General features: G+C 47.2%; 1 long non-coding RNA gene across 2 annotated transcripts in view; it reads right to left on the bottom strand.

Moving 5' to 3' along the window:
- Nucleotides 1-214: 214 nt before the first annotated feature.
- Nucleotides 215-19,135, bottom strand: part of LOC127606045 (uncharacterized) — a 129,579-nt gene continuing 110,658 nt past the window's right edge. For both annotated transcript variants that reach the window (XR_007963721.1, XR_007963722.1), the window contains exon 2: nt 215-384. This is a non-coding gene — a long non-coding RNA (uncharacterized LOC127606045). The remainder of the gene's footprint in view (nt 385-19,135) is intronic.

Genomic DNA, 19,135 nt, shown 5'->3' with positions numbered 1-19,135 from the left:
CGTCACTGCGTCACGTAGCTCGGAAGAAAAAAAACAAAAACAAAACCCCGAAGTAATTGGGCGAAAGCCCGCCTAAACGGATCTGTCACCCATAGGCTGAGTGTCACCTACAGTGCATTTGATTGGTTGAGGAAACGATGCCTTCAAGTGCACTTGTGAAAATTGTATTTTTATAATAACATTTTTTTTAAAAATCCCCTCCCATTTATTTTAAATTCATTCATTCATTCATCTTCGGAACCGCTTGATCCTCACTAGGGTCGCGGGGGGTGCTGGAGCCTATCCCAGCCGTCTCCGGGCAGTAGGCGGGGGACACCCTGAATCGGTTGCCAGCCAATCACAGGGCACACAGAGACGAACAACCATCCACGCTCACACTCACACCTAGGGACAATTTAGAATGTTCAATCAGCCTTTTATTTTAAACGTAGGTTTTATTTTTTACCGAACATAGATTTGAATCTGGGGTGCCCTTTCATTACCATGGCGACGGGTGGAGGTGGAGCCTCATGTGACTCGGACTTGACATGGAGCCGACAAAAGTGGACTTGACGACAACCTGACCTGGACGCGTGATTGGTTCAGACAAAAAAAAAGTAACCCAGCCAGCTGGACGCTGGAAAACGGGCCCGGAACTTTCTTTGGCCAGCCTAGATCATTTCGAGAAGTGGTTGAAGCGGCTCAGCGCGGTGGATGGTTATGATGTACGTTTTTATAAGGAGGCGGGCCTTTACTCGCTTGTAGCAATTCATAACAACAAAACATATTACTCGCTGAAACAACCGCGTGAAAAAGTGTTGCGAGGCTTTTCATGGCCTGGAATGATTTCCCCCCCCCCCAAATTATATCCATGAGTCTTCTTTTGTTCCATACACGGTGAGTGTACGATCGTCGTACAATCGCCGTACGATCGTTGTACGATCGTGAAATGTCGGAGATTGTTTGGCAAAAATTTGGCTGTTTTGATTTCCCATTTCCATTTAATACGTGTTGACAAGTATCGCTGGCTGGGCATCACGCAGGGACACTTGGGCCTAGCGCGGGCCTAACGTGTTCATGAAGCGGACAGACGGAATGAATGGCTGAGGGGGGGGAGACTCTCGGGGTGGCCGAGGAGGAGGCAAGACCAGCCTGCCCGGCAGAGGGGGAGGCGGGGCACGAAGGGACGGAGGGAGCAGTGGAGGGCGGTCACCTGCGGTGTGGGAATGGAGAGGCACTCGCCATGGGGGTTGCTGGTCTCTCTTAGACAACCCCCCCACACCCCCCCCCCCTCCTCACTTACCTCATCCCACTTGCCCCTCCTTCCTCTTCCAGCTGCAACGGGGCTGTGACGGGAGGGGTGAAAATGTATTGAAGATGGCAACGAACTACACAATCGTGCATCCGGTTGTTGTCGAGTGAGCCGATTTTTGCAAATTGTGTTTGTTGTGTGATGTCATAGCCTGCTTGATGCTTTGTGTCGTCACGGAGAAGAATGCGACTTTTTGTTTTCACTGCCACCGAGCGTTAAAACTTGTTACGTTGTCAACGTTAGCGGGCAGCCTTTGGCAATCCATGTCGATTTGAGCCTTAAAAACTTTATTTTGTCATCGTATGCGTTGACAATCATTTTGCAATTTTTGGGCCGGACGACGTGGTACAAAAAAAGCCTTAAAAACTTTGCCTTCTTTTGTCATCGTGTGCGTTGACAATCATTTTTTCAATTTTTGGGGCCGGACGACGTGGTACAAAAAAAGCCTTAAAAACTTTGCTTTCTTTTGTCATCGTATCCGTTGACAATCATTTTGCAATTTTTGGCCGGACGACGTGGTACAAAAAAAGCCTTAAAAACGTTGCTTTCTTTTGTCATCGTATGCGTTGACGATCATTTTGCAATTTTGGGCCGGACGACGTGGTACAAAAAAAGCCTTAAAAACTTTGCTTTCTTTTGTCATCGTATGCGTTGACAATCATTTTGCAATTTAGGGCCGGACGACGTGGCACAAAAAAAGCCTTAAAAACTTTGCTTTCTTTTGTCATCGTGTGCGTTGACAATCATTTTTCAATTTTTGGGGCCGGACGACGTGGCACAAAAAAAGCCTTAAAAACGTTGCTTTCTTTTGTCATCGTATGCGTTGACAATCATTTAGCAATTTTGGGCCGGACGACGTGGTACAAAAAAAGCCTTAAAAACTTTGCTTTCTTTTGTCATCGTATGCGTTGACAATCATTTTGCAATTTTTGGGCCGGACGACGTGGTACAAAAAAAGCCTTAAAAACTTTGCCTTCTTTTGTCATCGTGTGCGTTGACAATCATTTTTTCAATTTTTGGGGCCGGACGACGTGGTACAAAAAAAGCCTTAAAAACTTTGCTTTCTTTTGTCATCGTATCCGTTGACAATCATTTTGCAATTTTTGGCCGGACGACGTGGTACAAAAAAAGCCTTAAAAACGTTGCTTTCTTTTGTCATCGTATGCGTTGACGATCATTTTGCAATTTTGGGCCGGACGACGTGGTACAAAAAAAGCCTTAAAAACTTTGCTTTCTTTTGTCATCGTATGCGTTGACAATCATTTTGCAATTTAGGGCCGGACGACGTGGCACAAAAAAAGCCTTAAAAACTTTGCTTTCTTTTGTCATCGTGTGCGTTGACAATCATTTTTCAATTTTTGGGGCCGGACGACGTGGCACAAAAAAAGCCTTAAAAACGTTGCTTTCTTTTGTCATCGTATGCGTTGACAATCATTTAGCAATTTTGGGCCGGACGACGTGGTACAAAAAAAGCCTTAAAAACTTTGCTTTCTTTTGTCATCGTATGCGTTGACAATCATTTTGCAATTTTTGGTCCGGACGACGTGGCACAAAAAAAGCCTTAAAAACTTTGCTTTCTTTTGTCATCGTATGTGTTGACAATCATTTTGCAATTTTTGGTCCGGACGACGTGGCACAAAAAAGCCTTAAAAACTTTGCTTTCTTTTGTCATCGTATGTGTTGACAATCATTTTGCAATTTAGGGCCGGACGACGTGGCACAAAAAAAGCCTTAAAAACTTTGCTTTCTTTTGTCATCGTGTGCGTTGACAATCATTTTTCAATTTTTGGGGCCGGACGACGTGGCACAAAAAAAGCCTTAAAAACGTTGCTTTCTTTTGTCATCGTATGCGTTGACAATCATTTAGCAATTTTGGGCCGGACGACGTGGTACAAAAAAAGCCTTAAAAACGTTGCTTTCTTTTGTCATCGTATGCGTTGACAATCATTTTGCAATTTTTGGGCCGGACGATGCGGTACAAAAAAAGCCTTAAAAACTTTGCTTTCTTTTGTCATCGTATCCGTTGACAATCATTTTGCAATTTTTGGCCGGACGACGTGGTACAAAAAAAGCCTTAAAAACGTTGCTTTCTTTTGTCATCGTATGCGTTGACGATCATTTTGCAATTTTGGGCCGGACGACGTGGTACAAAAAAAGCCTTAAAAACTTTGCTTTCTTTTGTCATCGTATGCGTTGACAATCATTTTGCAATTTAGGGCCGGACGACGTGGCACAAAAAAAGCCTTAAAAACTTTGCTTTCTTTTGTCATCGTGTGCGTTGACAATCATTTTTCAATTTTTGGGGCCGGACGACGTGGCACAAAAAAAGCCTTAAAAACGTTGCTTTCTTTTGTCATCGTATGCGTTGACAATCATTTAGCAATTTTGGGCCGGACGACGTGGTACAAAAAAAGCCTTAAAAACTTTGCTTTCTTTTGTCATCGTATGCGTTGACAATCATTTTGCAATTTTTGGGCCGGACGACGTGGTACAAAAAAAGCCTTAAAAACTTTGCCTTCTTTTGTCATCGTGTGCGTTGACAATCATTTTTTCAATTTTTGGGGCCGGACGACGTGGTACAAAAAAAGCCTTAAAAACTTTGCTTTCTTTTGTCATCGTATCCGTTGACAATCATTTTGCAATTTTTGGCCGGACGACGTGGTACAAAAAAAGCCTTAAAAACGTTGCTTTCTTTTGTCATCGTATGCGTTGACGATCATTTTGCAATTTTGGGCCGGACGACGTGGTACAAAAAAAGCCTTAAAAACTTTGCTTTCTTTTGTCATCGTATGCGTTGACAATCATTTTGCAATTTAGGGCCGGACGACGTGGCACAAAAAAAGCCTTAAAAACTTTGCTTTCTTTTGTCATCGTGTGCGTTGACAATCATTTTTCAATTTTTGGGGCCGGACGACGTGGCACAAAAAAAGCCTTAAAAACGTTGCTTTCTTTTGTCATCGTATGCGTTGACAATCATTTAGCAATTTTGGGCCGGACGACGTGGTACAAAAAAAGCCTTAAAAACTTTGCTTTCTTTTGTCATCGTATGCGTTGACAATCATTTTGCAATTTTTGGTCCGGACGACGTGGCACAAAAAAAGCCTTAAAAACTTTGCTTTCTTTTGTCATCGTATGTGTTGACAATCATTTTGCAATTTTTGGTCCGGACGACGTGGCACAAAAAAGCCTTAAAAACTTTGCTTTCTTTTGTCATCGTATGTGTTGACAATCATTTTGCAATTTAGGGCCGGACGACGTGGCACAAAAAAAGCCTTAAAAACTTTGCTTTCTTTTGTCATCGTGTGCGTTGACAATCATTTTTCAATTTTTGGGGCCGGACGACGTGGCACAAAAAAAGCCTTAAAAACGTTGCTTTCTTTTGTCATCGTATGCGTTGACAATCATTTAGCAATTTTGGGCCGGACGACGTGGTACAAAAAAAGCCTTAAAAACGTTGCTTTCTTTTGTCATCGTATGCGTTGACAATCATTTTGCAATTTTTGGGCCGGACGATGCGGTACAAAAAAAGCCTTAAAAACTTTGCTTTCTTTTGTCATCGTATCCGTTGACAATCATTTTGCAATTTTTGGCCGGACGACGTGGTACAAAAAAAGCCTTAAAAACGTTGCTTTCTTTTGTCATCGTATGCCTTGACAATCATTTTGCAATTTTTGGGCCGGACGACGTGGCACAAGAAAGCCTTAAAAACTTTGCTTTCTTTTGTCATCGTGTGCGTTGACAATAATCTTTCAATTTTTGGGGCCGGACGACATGGTACAAATAAAGCCTTAAAAACTTTGCTTTCTTTTGTCATCGTATGCGTTGACAATCATTTTGCAATTTTTGGGCCGGATGACGTGGTACAAAAAAAGCCTTAAAAACTTTGCTTTCTTTTGTCATTGTATGCGTTGACAATCATTTTGCAATTTTGGGGCCGGACGACGTGGCGCACTACTGCGGTCATGACATCGTTCCTAATGGGCACGGTGAGTGCGCGCGCTGCCCTCTGTCCCCCCAAGGCAGCTGCTTCCTGATGACCCCCAGCAGAGAGCTGTCGCCGGACATCTGCGTCACGCGCACTCGCGCGTCTTGACAAGTTTGTGTGCGTGCGCGCCATTCGCCAGTCCCGAGTGTCTGTAGCAAGGTACAAGTGCGGTGGCCTCTTTTCTGCTCGGTTGGGCTTCCGTCACAAGTATTCCAGGCGTCTTCCAACCACACGGGGCTGACAACCATGTACACTCAACGCGGGGGCGGGGGGTGCTAGCTAGCTCAAGGCTAGCAATATTCCGCGTCGTGATCGTCTGATATGACTGCAATTTTTAGCTGGGAAACTGATCTCACCTGCGCGTCTTCAAAACGCACAACCAACAAAATAATATCACACGTGTCAAGTTGACAAAAGAAGAAGTGGCAACAAAAGACAGACAGACAGACAGACAGGAAGTCGGAACTTTGTCTTGGCCGTCGTCGCTAACTCGTCGCGCTGTGCACACAAGCTGTACGTCTGACAGAGCAATCTCCTCTAATCTGTTGAAACAATGTGATGAGGTATGTGTGTCTGTGTGAGACGAGCGTACGGGCAGGCTCGGGTCCCACACCGCCGTGATTGGGGTCAAAGGTCGCCAGGGAACCGGGGGAGCTGTCATGCTCCATTACATGCCGCTACATGACAGAGCTAACTGCGCGGCGCGCTTAGTTCACTTGAGCCACCCTGGTTTTACAAACCCAAATGGTGTCCGTTCCCATTTCCCCGTCATATCAATGTGAGAAGCGAGACAAACGATAAAAACGATCTCAATTTTATCAGACGTTCGATGCGGGTGGGGGGGGGGTGCATTTGCCATTGTCAAATCCTTCGCCTGAGTTTACGATGCTTCGTCGTTGCTAGGGCAGGGATTTGACCCGAATGCGGTGTGCTCAAGTCGCCGCGTCATGCTGTCGTCTCTTTTGCTAAGCTAATGCTAATTAATGCTAATGCTGTCGCAAAGTCGTCATTTACGAAAAGCCGTTCGCCGCTTGAAGTGGATCGGGTGCGAGAATCGGGCTTTGTTTTGCTAAATTGCTCAACGACAACCCGACCAGACATTTTATACACACGCCCGCGAGAAAGGAAGCCGGCCAATGACGGGAGGTTTGGTTCCTGGCCCCCGCGTCCCTTTTGAAGTGGCCACCGGGCCCCCGAGGCAGTATTGCGATGGTCTTTGTTCAGCTATTTATGACATCCACTCGCTGTATCGTCCTCAGCCACAGGTTCACCGGGAGTCATTTGGAATATCAAGTTGAATTGGGAGGGCAGGAGAAGTAGGGGGGGGGGGGGGACCTTTCGGCGAGGTCGCTTTAACTTTATTGTACTTTTCAAACACAAGGCAATGTGCTTCAAACATTTAAGGGCATTGACAAATAAGGCAACGTAAAGAACTCAAAATTCAGCGTACTCAAATTACGACATGAACGTGCAGGGCAAAAAAGATTTTGGAAAAATGTCATTTCAAAGGGGCTTTAAAACAACCAAATCAACAAAAAAAAAATTTAAATCTCGGGTTTTAAAGCATTTGCATTTTGGGGGGCTGATTTAAGTTCAGCTTTTTTCCAATTTTGTGCAGCAAAACAGCCGAATGCTTCCTCACCATGTTTGGTTTGAACTCTGGGCTCATCTAATCGACCCGAGTCCACAGACCTCAGAGCCCGACTGGTTTTATATTCATGAGCATTTCTTTAATGTAGTCGGGATCTAAACCACACAGTGATTTCGAGAGCGGGGGCCGTATTTTACGAAATCCACTCGACAGCCGACTTGGAGGACCGGGCTAATATTTTCTGATCTCTTTGTTCTCGTCAGAACCCGAATTTGCAGCTCTTCCAAGTCATCTGCAGCTGTTTGATGCTCTTATGAGGGAGTCCGAAAACTGTCGCAATGCATCACAGCCGTAATCCGAGTCGCCTTACCTGGCCCTGGAAACGACGCGCAGCCGCGAGGCTTGCAAATGACCAGTGAGGAATGTCGATTTGAGAGCTCGGCGCTTTCCCCATCCGGGGCCACCTTGCCCACCAGCGGGCTCGCCTTTCCCCCTTTGCCAGAAGCTGTCTCAGCTGTCCACAAGTCTATACATCACTCCCAACAGGTCGGCCGGCTTGATGTCTGCTCGCTCTGCAGGGGGGAGAGAGTTGCGTGCGTTGTGACGGCGCGCACGGCAGGTGTGGGCGTGCGCGTACGCACGTGCGTGAGAAGTCGCCGGCTTTTGTCGTCGATATCGGCCGTCTCTCGGCGATCCCTTCAAAGTCAATTGCAGAATTGCCAACGCTGTCGTGCATTGGTGCACTGGTATAGAACTTTTTTCAAATTTAATTTAATTTTTTAAAATTATTCTGATTCTGCCCTCATCTACGGATTTGAAAAATACTAATATGGAATGCGGTAATGTGTATGAATGAAGGGTTAGGTTCAGTAACGGGGGGGGGGGGGGGAATTTATTTATATATAAATAAATTTATTTATACATTTATATAAATTTATTTATATATAAATAAATGCTCTTACATTCCAAAATAAATATATTTATTTATATATAAATACATTTATTTATAAATGTATATAAATTTATTTATATATAAATAAATGCTCTTACATTCCAAAATAAATATATAAATAAATATATGTATTTATATATACATAAATTTATTTATAAATGTATATAAATTTATTTATATATAAATAAATGCTCTTACATTCCAAAATAAATATATAAATACATATATTTATTTATATATAAATAAATTTATTTATACATTTATATAAATGTATATATAAATAAATGCTCTTACATTCCAAAATAAATATATAAATAAATATATTTTTTTAATGTAAATACATTTATTTATAAATTTATATAAATTTATTTATATATAAATAAATGCCCTTAAATTCCAAAATAAATATATAAATAAATATATTTATTTATATATAAATAAATTTATTTATACATTTATATAAATGTATAAATAAATTTATTATATATTTATTTATTTTATATATTTATTGATATATTTATTTTGGAATGTCCTCGCGTTAATTTACAACACATCATATGATGCGTATTGTGCCATCTTTTATCGGTCAAACTTCCAAAACCCCAAAATTGAAAATATCACAAAAACCTTATTTTATGATTAAAAAAAATCAATCTGCGTGAAAAATAGATTTCAGGACACCTGAAGCCCTCTGCAATAAAAAACAGCACAATGTGCACTCAAGCTGTTGCTTTCTTTCTTTCTTTCTTTCTTTTTTTTTTTTTAATCAACACGAGCTTTTGATTTGCCGTCCCGGACGTTCTTGAGTGGCAAAGCCCTGCCGGCCAGCTCTTGCCAGTCGATAAGCGGGGACGCCAAGGGGTATCTTGCGAGATGTTGGGATTCCCAGCAGCTCTGCGTGAAGTGGGCGGTGACGGTGCAAACCCGCTCCAAAGCAAACAGCTCATGTTTGGTCGAAGCCTAGTGTGTGTGTGTGTGTGTGGGGGGGGGGGGGGTAAAGAAAAAAACTGGCCTAACCTGTCCCATAGTCCCTCTGCTATGTCACCGTGTGTGTGTGTGGGCTACTTACCTCACTGGGCGCTGTGGAAAAACATCCGAGCATTCATCAAAACAGCAAAAGACAGATAAAGATAAGGCTGCCTGATGTATGACATGTCTGATTTTCAGTGCGCCCCCCCCCCCCCCCCCCCCGCAAGAAAGCGGGTCTTCCATGTGTGCATCAGAAAGACGTCAGCGCGACCGACACTCGCGTTTGGGAGGCACACAAAGAGCAGGTCACGACTTGTTGGCAAGCCTTTACGCTGCCACCAGGTCAAATGTCTGCCGTTGACTGGAATGCTCGCGCGGGGGCCGATAAGAAAAAAGCGGCATCACTGATGTGCGATGCGATGCTTTTCGCTTCCGATAACATGAAAAGGGAGTTCCGCCCACGCTTGTGTTTTGAACGGCGTAGGTGGGCGAAACCGAGGCGAAAATATGCAACGCCGGGGGGGGACTGGTGCTCCCCTAACGCGACGGAAAACGAGGTGGACATCTTGGCAGCCCAGAATACGAGCGACGCCTTTCGGATTTTACGCACTTGGTTTCTTCGAAAAGCTGACGGGCGTTCGGAGTTTGCGTTCAAGCGGCTGTGCACCTGTTCGTGCGACGCTCACAGCGCAAACTCTGTGTGTGTGTGGGGTGGGGGGGGGATATATATTTTTATTATATATATATATATTATATGTATATTAGTGGGCGGCCCGGTAGTCCAGTGGTTAGCACGTGGGCTTCACAGTGCAGAGGTACCGGGTTCGATTCCAGCTCCGGCCTCCCTGTGTGGAGTTTGCATGTTCTCCCCAGGCCTGCGTGGGTTTTCTCCGGGTGCTCCGGTTTCCTCCCACATTCCAAAAACATGCGTGGTAGGCTGATTGGACGCTCTAAAATTGTCCCTAGGGGTGAGTGTGAATGTTTGTTCGTTTCTGTGTGTCCTGCGATTGGCTGGCAACCGATTCAGGGTGTCCCCCGCCTACTGCCTCCGGGCTGGGATGGGCTCCAGCACCCCCCGCGACCCTAGTGAGGATCAAGCGGCTCGGAAGATGAATGTATATTAGTGCTGTCAAACGATTAAAATATTTAATTGCGATCAAATGTATAATTTCATAGTTAACTCAGAATTTGCCGTAATTAATCACAGATTTTGATCTATTCCAAAATTTCCTTTGATTTCATCTTCTCCTATTTTAATGCTGTTCTCAACATGGAATCGTGGATCCGTTTTCTTTGTGCCAAATGCAAATATCGACTGAAACAACAATTTCGTCCTTCAAATTATACATGAACATTTTTCACTTGGAGCAGTTATTCAAACTTGGAGCTCATTTGATCATTTTAGAGCAACTTAACACCCGTGACGTGGTGCCGCGTTAATCTCGCGGTAACAAAATTAATCGAGTTAAAATTGTCTTAAATGAATGCCGATAATAACGCGTTAAATTGACAACACTAATATATATATATATATAACATATATATTCTATGTATAGATATATATATAGATATAAGTTTTTTAAGGACCTTCCGGACCTTCCTGGCCTTTAAGATGCAGGACCACATTCCACACGACCGCAGCAAGACGAATTCTGCCCTTTTGAACTCAAAGCCGATCCGTTTTACGAACCGTTAGCCAGTACTTAGCTTTAATGCTAAAAGGACAGCGCGCTGCCTCCACTTCATCGCAAGTAAATCGACACTTTTCCTATTTCCTCTCAGCGTTCTGGCCGTGGAAGAGTATTTGGTGACTTTCAACATCCGCGTGACCGTGAATATTCTTTTTCTTTTTTTTTTTTTTTCGAAAAGTTCAACTTCTAAAGTATAAGAGCGTTAAGACGTATGTTTGATGAAGGACGAGCGCTTGACTTTCATCTCTCCCGCCCAACGACACTTTAATACGTTACACATTAACTTTGCAGACATGTCGGAGGTGACAGACCAGAGTGTGTGTGTGTGTGCGTGTGTGTGTTCCTGGGCGTGTAATTGTGTCGTCGCTAGGCTCTTAAGGTTTGTTTTCCGAGCCGAGAGATGATTGGTATTGATAAGGGCCCCGGCTCTAAATATAAAGTTGTGAAATCATTAAAAGCACGTAAATATACCCCCCTCAATCCGTTTACGCTAATCCCAAGCATGGCCAATGAAACTATTCATTAGAAAATCATCAGCTTTGCTTCATTCCAGGATTTTGCGCCGTGTGCGGGACACGGGGGTGCGCGTGCTCGGTGCGCGCGTGTGTGTGTGGTGTGTCATACGGAGCTTAGCTGCAATTATGCGTTCGTGTCTGTGCGTCGTACGGCATGTTTATTGCTTATTTATGCAAATCAGGTTGCCATTTTTACATGGCGACAAGTGACAACATTAGCTTTAATCCCGGATAGGGGGACGGTATTCTTGCAAACGTTGGCCGCACCCAAAACCAAAAAAAATCAAGATTGAGCAACAGTCTCAAAAGTCTTGCCCAACAATTCAACATCAGGGGGTGGGGGGGGTAGGGGGGCGGACGGGAACTTTTTCAGTAATTGCGCAGTGGGTGTCCACTTATCTGTTTTTTTTATGCGTGCTATTTGTTGGATTTACGTCAACTAAAAAGCAGCGTTTTAGTCCAAGGGCAACTCCAAGCCAAGATGTCGGAACTTTAGGTTATATTTCAAATGTGCGCATCTGATGCTTTTTCCATAAATATTCCATTACATCGACTCACTATGCAAATGACCATTTTTTTAGTTGCATTTTTTTCTCAGTCTGGCCATAGCGCAAAATTTACTTTTTTTTGGTTTGTTGTTGTATGAAGTAGTTTTGCTGTAATGATTATTATTACATAATAATGTTGTTATTACATAATTTTGTTTGTTATGCTATTTTGACTTCAAGATCCATTTTGTTCCTTTACTTTCTTCCTTTCATAACTTTGCTGCTGCTGTAAATTGGGAATTCCTCCATTGCCACACGATGAATTAAAATTTTCTTATTCTTATTCCATGCGGTGGTTGTTTTCAAGTGCTCTATTGGAAAAAAAAAAAAGTTAAATTAAACAGGGTTGTTTTGGGTGTTGTTGCGCTGTGGAAGACAGGGCCTCCATTTCAGGCCAAGCAGTGGATATCGGTGACCCTTCCCCCCCGACCCCCCCACCAGGTGTGTGAGTTTTGTGCACGTGCGCGCGCGAGTGCTGAGGCAGGCTACCTGGCAGCCAGTTGGAGGAAAGATTATCTTGACAAATTGGATAAACATCTTGTGTGTGACAGGATGCTGATGGAGGGTCTGCCTGTCCACACACACACACACACACACACACACACGCGTACCCTCGCGCACAGCTGGGGTGGCTGGTTTGTTTAGCCGCCGAGCGAGTGTGTCCTTGTTTTGCGTGTGTGTGTGAGTGTGTGTGAAGCCAGCCCGGAGGCAGGTAACAACAGGTCTCCCTTCTCAAACAGAACATGCAGGTTCTCAGGTGTGTCCGCTTTCTCTCCCGCGTGTACTCTCCGCCTGTTTGTTTGTGCGGAAAAAAAAAAAAAAAATCCACTCCGCGGATCAGATTCGAAAGCTAGCCTTTGGCCTAACATTCAGACACAATTTTTTTTTTTTTTTTTTTTTTAACTCCAGCACCAAAGTGGTCCGGGGAGGGAGTCACACGACCGTGTTTTGTGCCAGTGCCCAACAGCAACAACGGGAAAAAATAATAATAAATTATGTGAAAATAATAATAATAATAATAATACAGGGCGGCCCGGTAGTCCAGTGGTTAGCACGTGGGATTCACAGTGCAGAGGTACCGGGTTCGATTCCAGCTCCGGCCTCCCTGTGTGGAGTTTGCATGTTCTCCCCGGGCCTGCGTGGCTTTTCTCCGGGTGCTCCGGTTTCCTCCCACATTCCAAAAACATGCGTGGCAGGCTGATTGAACACTCTAAATTGTGAGTGTGAGTGCGAATGGTTGTTCGTTTCTGTGTGCCCTGCGATTGGCTGGCAACCGATTCAGGGTGTCCCCCGCCTACTGCCGGAAGACAGCTGGGATAGGCTCCGGCACCCCCCGCGACCCTAGTGAGGATCAAGCGGCTCGGAAGATGAATGAATGAATGAATAATACATTTTATTTGTGGCCGCCTTTCTAGAAACTCAAGGACACCTTACAACAAGCAGTTAAAATCACGAGTACAATGTTAAAAACAACATCAAATAAGAAAAAAAAAAATACAACAAAAATAAATAAATACATAAAAAGTGACAGATTTTCAGATTTGTGATTCCAACACCAGAAAAAAAAAAGAAAAAAAAATCTTGGATGGACTTTTTCTGTGTGTGTGTGTGTGTGTGTGTGTGTAAGACCACTTCTTCATTTTTAGACAGTGAAGTCAAGTGGCCTTGAGACTTTCATATAGAAAGACCCCCCCCCCCCCCAAAAAAAAATGCAAAGATGAGGTTGAGGACTGCCGTTGGCGAGGAGCTCCCCACGCATCTCGTCGGACCAGTTGACTAATCCAGCTCGTGGATGTGTTTTGTTTGCCGCGTTGGATGAAAAATGAGCGCTTGTCACGCGTCTTTGACGTATGACATACGTTACGAGGGTGCCCTCGAAGAAAAAAAATTCCACAGCCGCAACCTTCAATTCTTGAAAACGGGCCGGCGCGGGCCGTGCGTTGACTCCTTTATCGCGCCCGCACCGTATCGATACTTCAATATGGAATTAAAAAGAAGCTCCTATTAATAAAAAGGTGGAAAGAAAGCCGCTCGAGTACTCGGTCGCGAGGAAAAAGGGGGCATCGAAGTCAGAACGGAATGGGCGAGTGTGTCGAGAATGAACGATGATATATTTCTGTTTGGAAAAAAAAAAAAAACGACAGATGAAGCCGTCATACCACAAGGCGACTTTTGTTGCCTGTGTTTGCACTCGGCTGGCAAAGCATACTTTTGCCGTGCGTCAAAGGGTTTGGCCATCAAGGTCGTTTATTTATAGCCGCTTATAATCCGCTCGTGTTGTTGACTTTAGTGCGCTTCATTCTTATTATTATAAGATAAGATAAGATATCCTTTATTCGTCCCACACTGGGGAAATTTACAGCCTCCAGCAGCAAGAATGTATGTAGAAAGTTATGTTATTATCGATTTATTACTATTATTATTATTATTTTTATGTTATCAATTCTACTTTCAATCCCTAAACTCGAGAAGGACGACCAAACGGCGAGCGAGTTTAAATTTGCCCATACGAGACGTCAGTGGGAAAAAAAAAATGCCTCGTTTAGCAAACCAGGTCGAGCGTAGCAAGAAAAATGTGTGACGTTGTGGAAGAGTGAGATAAAGTGTCGCAACGAGTTGAAACCGGGAACACCTACGTTGAAGCCGACGGGGCCCGCCTCACGCGTAACTTCCATCGACGTGTGAAGGTCGATCCGCTTATCCTCACAAGGACTTGCGGGGGGTGGGGGGGTGCTGGAGCCTATCCCAGCCGTTTTCCGGGCAGTAGGCGAGTGACACCCTGAACCGGTCGCCAGCCAAGTGCAGTTGAAGTCACTGTAATGAGGGTTTGGTAACAATAAAACTTAAAATAGCTCTCTTGGATATGTTACATTTCATCCATCCATCCATCCATCCATCATCTACCGCTTATGGCCGGGTCGCGGGGGCAACAGCTTTAGCAGGGAAGCCCAGACTTCCCTCTCCCTAGCTACTTCGTCCAGCTCTCCCCGGGGGATCCCGAGGCGTTCCCAGGCAAGCTGGGTGACATAGTCTCGCCAGCGTGTCCTGGGTCTTCCTCTGGGTCTCCTCCCGTTGGGACATGCCCGGAACACCTCACCAGGGAGGCATTCAGGAGGCATCCGACTCAGATGCCCAAGCCACCTCATCTGGCTCCTCTCGATGTGGAGGAGAAGCGGCTCGACTCGGAGCCCCTCCCGGATGACCGAGCTTCTCACCTTATCTCTAAGGGAGAGCCCGGACACCCTGCGGAGAAAACTCATTTCGGCCGCTTGTATCCGGGATCTCGTTCTTTCGGTCACGACCCATAGCTCGTGACCATAGATGAGGGTTGGAACGTAGATGGACCGGTAAAATATGTTACATTTGAGAATTTGAAATGTTGCTCCAAAATCAAATTCAGCATGTTTGATTTGCTTTCGCGGGCCACATCAAATGATGCGTTGGGCCATATATGGCCCCCGGGCCTCGAGTTTGACACCTGTGATTCAGAGTGTTCAATCAGCCTGCCGCGCATGTTTTTTTGGAATGTGGGAGGAAAGCGGAATACCCGGCGAAAACCCACGCAAGCCAACGTGGGAGAACATGCAAACTCCACATAGGGAGGCCGGAACTGGAATCGAACCCGGTACCGCTGCGCTGTGAGCCCGACGCGCTAACCACCGGACCGCCGCCCCTTACGCTGTTTGCGAAGATCCCAAATATCGTGGGCGAACTGACACGTCCGCTCGCTGTCACAGATTGCGCGGGTTGTTGCTAACACCCGTAAAAATAGCGGCGAGACCAGCGCACTTGCGTCCCTCTGATGGTTTTTTTTGGGGGGATGGAAAAGCAAAATATTCGAAGGAGTCCCTCTGTGGCTTTATGTAATGAAGCCGCCATCCACGGACAGAACTCGACAGAAGCGCGCCAAGGCTGCCTTCTCACTGACCTCAAAAGGCAACCGGAAAATGATTTCTTCGTTGCTCCTGCCGAGGTGAGATGGAGCGAGCGCCGCTGCAGACCTTGAGGGCAAGCCAACATTGTTCAAGGTGGCGGTTTTCAATTACGCCGTCTGGGACTGTGCGCGTAAGCTAACTAGACGAGGCACTGCGGCTTCAAACGCGCGCACGCACACACACGGGGAACACGCGTGTGGCGCATACATGCGCTGACACACTTTTGATGACACCTTACATAATTCTCTGCAATAGCGCGCAGAAATCTGGCCATATTGAGCAAGCCGTTGTGTGTGTTTGTGCGTGTGTGTGTGTGGCTCATCGACATCGGTGGTCCCCAAACCTTTTTTTTTTTTTTTTTTTGTGGCACAGACCGGTTGAGACAAGTACACGCTGTTCGCGGACTGGCAACCTTTTTTTTTCTCGCAGATTTTGAATCGGCCATTTTAAAGCACTGCTACGGACAACAAAGCTAATTATCGTCATTCAACATTTTATTGACCGTGATCATTTTTTTGTGTGTGTCATTCATTTCAAACAGTGTTATTGACCATATAATAAATACGCCTCATAATGTAAACATACACATTTTAAAGTTACCATCCAACATACGGCGTTAGCATCGTTGCTACTCGCTAATGTGACCGAACATACGGCGTTAGCATCGTTGCTACTCGCTAATGTGACCGAACATACGTGCGTTAGCATCGTTGCTACTCGCTAATGTGACCAAACATACGGCGTTAGCATCATTGCTACTCGCTAATGTGACCGAACATACGTGCGTTAGCATCGTTGCTACTCGCTAATGTGACCAAACATACGGCGTTAGCATCGTTGCTACTCGCTAATGTGACCGAACATACGGCATTAGCATCGTTGCTACTCGCTAATGTGACCAAACATACGGCGTTAGCATCGTTGCTACTCGCTAATGTGACCGAACATACGTGCGTTAGCATCGTTGCTACTCGCTAATGTGACCGAACATACGTGCGTTAGCATCGTTGCTACTCGCTAATGTGACCCAACATACGTGCGTTAGCATCGTTGCTACTCGCTAATGTGACCCAACATACGTGCGTTAGCATCGTTGCTACTCGCTAACGTGACCGATCAAACGATTGATGGCTGCCTTCATCCGGCGCGCTAGTTGTTAGCGACTCAACTGCTCGTGGGCGGGGCTTTTCAAACGCCGCTCACATTTTTCGCTACTCGTTCAAATGAGTCAACAGATTTCTTGTCTCGCCTTTGTTTCTGACGACATAGCAACATTTTCCTTCACCACGTCGCGTCGGGAGGGAACTTCTCTTGTCGAACGAGCTTCGTCTTCGGACGTCCTGGCTGCCCATCAGCTTAGCTTTACGTTGGGTCAATTTGTTACTTTTATCTTTTTGGTTTATCGCATCTTCATTCGCTTATTGGGGGATTCTGTTGATATCATGCGTACAGCCATGAAATGGGGGTGGGGAGTGGGGGGGGGGCGCGAGAGAGAACTATTAGTTTTGTAACAAGAACAAAACGTGGCCATTTATTTGTTCATCGACGAAATCGCTTACCCGCTCTTCACTTGAGCGCGTTTGGCTAATCTGCAATTGATCACTATTGACTCATCTCCGCCCAGCAAACACAGATATCGCTGATTGATGAGCTTGATCCGGGGTCAATATAGGCAAGACCAAATCAATAAGGTTAAACTCACTCATGCCCTTCTCGAGAGCAGGGAAGTGTGTGTCTTAGTGTGCGTGCGCATTGTGCGCTCGAGGAAGGGGGAGCGGGGGCTAGTGCGCGCATGTGTGTGTGTGTGTGTGTGTGTGTGTGTGTGTGTAGTTCTTCAGAGTAAAAACCAGAAGTGTAGCATACGGGCCGCTTCCCGCAAATGCGCGCGTGCCATTTTAACATTGCTGGCTCCGCTTTGCTGTCAAAAAAAACAAAAGGCCACACGTCAGAACTCATTCACTCCCAAAGACGTTTTTAAACGTCTTTTCAGACTTGGTCTCGAATCGGCTGCTACTGAATGAGTTAAAAATAAATAAGTCGGCACATCATTAAAAGTTTGGAAAAAGGAGCCACCGCAGTCCAAGGAGTCATGAGTGACATTCAAGGGAGTGAGACGAGCAAAAGAAAAAAAAGTCGGCGTCTCTCTTGGAGGTGCGCGTCAGTGACGTCAACACGTGGCCTGATCCCGTGTCGAGCGGGAAAAGTCACGTGACGGCTTTGAATCTGGCGTCGATGCGCAGTGGCCGTTCGGTCGTTCGGTTGAGTCGTAGTGCGTCCAGAGTGGGAGGATTCGTTGAGTCAAAGGTGGACGTCCGGTTGCAATTTGGAGCAAAGCGACTTGAGCGGCTTTCAATCCGCAATACTGCCTTTCGGCCAGCAGGGGTCCTTAAAGAGCAGCGACCAATCGAACCCTCGGCTGCGACTTGCGAGATGTCTCGTTGCTTCGTGAGGCACGAAGGGACACAAAAGCAATCTGAAGAGAGTCCAAAGGAAAAGTTCTGAAAGAACATTGAACTGCGCGTGTTCATGTGTACAGCTCGATGACGGCGGAAAAACTTCAAAAGAAGTAGAAGAGGAGGAGGAGATGGAGGGCGACGACGAGGACATTTCCTGTCCTGCCAGGGACACAAGTAGGTCACTGATGTTTTTGGTTGTTAGCCACGGCCTTACTTAAACGGTCGTTTTTTCAGAATACGAAATCCTTATCAACTCATTTATGCCACTGATGGAAGGTTCAAGGTTCCTTAGGTCTTAGGTTCCGAGGTCGGCCGGGTCGCGATGGCACCGGCGGGGGAGCGGTCCCCGACGCCGGCCGCGGCCCGGCCTGGACTATGGGAGCGTAGGCAGGGCGAACGGCGACGCCGGCGGCCAGCCGAGGCTTTCCGCCGGCGGCCGCCGCCGCCCATCGAGGTCGGTCGCGCTCCGGGCGACGGGGGTGCCGGGGCGCGACGGGGTGCGCCGGCGCCGCCGCCGACGGCATCGCGGGGTCGGGCCGCGGGGGCCGGGGGGCGCTTCGGGGTCGGGGCGGGACGAGCAGGCGACCGGCCAACGACCGGCACCGTACCCACCGCAAGCCCGTCCCCCTCACGCCGTCCCGGCCCCGCGCCTCTCCCCGCGGGCCGCCTTCGAACGTCGCCGGCGCCGCCGCCGTCGCCTCCGCCGCCGCCGTCGCCTCCGCCGCCGCCGTCGCCTCCGCCGTCCCCCCCGCGCCCTCGGCGCTTCCTGCTTTCGTGGTCCGGGGGCCGGGGCGCGCCGGGGTGCGCCGGCGCCGCCGCCGACGGCATCGCGGGGTCGGGCCGCCGGGGCCGGGTGGCGCTTCGCGGTCGGGGCGGGGGGGAGCAGGCTACCGGCCAACGACCGGCACCGTACCCCCCACACGCCCGTCCCCCTCACGCCATCCCGGCCCCGCGCCTCTCCCCGCGGGCCGCCTTCGAACGTCGCCGGCGCCGCCGCCGTCGCCTCCGCCGTCCCCCCTCGCATCCTGCTTTCGGGGTCCGGGGGCCGGGGCGCGCCGGGGTGCGCCGGCGCCGCCGCCGACGGCATCGCGGGGTCGGGCCGCCGGGGCTGGGCGCCGCTTCGGGGTCGGGGCGGGGGGAGCAGGCTACCGGCCAACGACCGGCACCGTACCCCCCGCACGCCCGTCCCCCTCACGCCGTCC

This window comes from Hippocampus zosterae, chromosome 8 (assembly GCF_025434085.1).
Source record: "Hippocampus zosterae strain Florida chromosome 8, ASM2543408v3, whole genome shotgun sequence".
Classification (NCBI taxonomy): Eukaryota; Metazoa; Chordata; class Actinopteri; order Syngnathiformes; family Syngnathidae; genus Hippocampus; species Hippocampus zosterae.
Note: the sequence above shows the minus strand (reverse complement) of the source record. Positions and strands in the feature narration are given on the sequence as shown.